This window comes from Arachis duranensis, chromosome 3, assembly GCF_000817695.3.
Source record: "Arachis duranensis cultivar V14167 chromosome 3, aradu.V14167.gnm2.J7QH, whole genome shotgun sequence".
Classification (NCBI taxonomy): Eukaryota; Viridiplantae; Streptophyta; class Magnoliopsida; order Fabales; family Fabaceae; genus Arachis; species Arachis duranensis.
The window spans coordinates 86,432,102-86,434,037 of record NC_029774.3 but is presented as its reverse complement, the minus strand read 5'-3'; positions in this window follow the sequence as shown (position 1 = coordinate 86,434,037).

Sequence of the window (1,936 nt, the reverse complement as noted above, 5' to 3'; positions counted from 1 at the left end):
AAAGAGCCCCCACAGTCAAACTCTAAATTTGGTGTTAGGAGGCCACAACCAAACTCTAAGTTTGGTGTTAAGACCCCATATCCAAACTCTAAGTTTGGTGTTGGGACTATACAACATTGACCTGATCACCTTTGTGGCTCCATGAGAGCCACTGTCAAGCTATTGATATTAAAGAAGTGCTTATTGGGAGGCAACCCAATTTTATTTATCTAATTTTTATTTTATTGTTATTTTGTGTTTTATTAGGTACATGATCATGTGGAGTCACAAAAAAATATAAAAATTAAAAATAGAATCAAAAACAGCAGAAGAAAAATCACACCCTGGAGGAAGCACAGGCTGGCGTTCAACGCCAGTAAGAAGCATCTGGCTGGCGTTCAACGCCAGAACAGAGCATAAACCTGGCGCTGAACGCCAAAAACAAGCAACATTCTGGTGCTGAATGCCAGGAATGTGCCTAGAGGAAAAGCTGGCGCTGAACGCCAGCAACAAGCATGAAACTGGCGTTCAACGCCAGAAACATGTTACATGTGGGTGTTGAACGCCCAGAATGTGCACCACTCGGCGTTTAAACGCCAGAATGGTGTGCAAAGGCATTTTACATGCCTATTTGGTGTAGGGATGGAATTCCTTGACACCTCAGGATCTGTGGACCCCACAGGATCACCTCAGGATCTGTGGACCCCACAGAATCCCCACCTACTATATTCCCACCTTACCTCCTAATCCTATTTTACTCTTCCCCATGTCACACTTCCTTAAAAGATTTGAGCCACAACGTGGAACAATTAAGGGTGGAACATCATGAGCACTCCATCATTCTCCATGAAATAAGAGAAGATCAAAGAGCAATGAGGGAGGAGCAACAAAGGCAAGGAAGGGACATAGAAGAGCTTAAGGACATTGTTGGTCCTTCAAGAAGAAGACGCCACTAAGGTGGATTCATTCCTTGTTCTTATTTCTTTCTGTTTTTCGGTTTCTATGTTATGTTTATCTATATTTTGTGTCTCTACTTCATCATCATTAGTATGTAGTAACTATGTCTTAAACTTATGAATAATCCCATTAATCCTTCACCTCTCTTAAATGAAAAATGTTTTAATTCAAAAAAACAAGAAGTACATGAATTTCGAATTTATCCTTGAATTTAGTTGAATTATATTGATGTGGTGACAATACTTTTTGTTTTATGAATGAATGCTTAAACAGTGCATAGTTTTGATCTTGTTGTTTATGAATGTTAAAACTGTTGGCTCTTGAAAGAATGATGAACAAAGAGAAATGTTATTGATGATCTAAAAAATCATGAAATTGATTCTTGAAGCAAGAAAAAGCAGTGAAAAAAAAAAGAAGCTTGCGAAAAAAATGGCAAAAAAATTATAAAGAAAAAGAAAAAGCAAGCAGAAAAAGCCAATAGCCCTTAAAACCAAAAGGCAAGGGTAAAAAGGATCCAAGGCTTTGAGCATCAATGGATAGGAGGGCTCAAGGCCTAAGCGGCTAAATCAAGCTGTCCCTAACCATGTGCTTGTGTCATGCAGGTCCAAGTGAAAAGCTTGAGGCTGAGTGGTTAAAGTCGTGATCCAAAGCCAAAAAGAGTGTGCTTAAGAGCTCTGGACACCTCTAACTGGGGACTTTAGCAAAGCTGAGTCACAATCTGAAAAGGTTCACCCAGTCATGTGTCTGTGGCATTTATGTATCTGGTGGTAATACTGGAAAACAAAATGCTTAGGGCCACGGCCAAGACTCATAAGTAGCTGTGTTCAAGAATCAACATACTTAACTAGGAAAGTCAATAATACTATCCGAAATTCTAAGTTCCTAGAGAAGCCAATCACTCTAAACTTCAAAGGAAAAAGTGAGATGCCAAAACTGTTCAGAAGCAAAAAGCTACAAGTCCCGCTCATCTAATTAGAATTAATATTCATTGATATTTTGG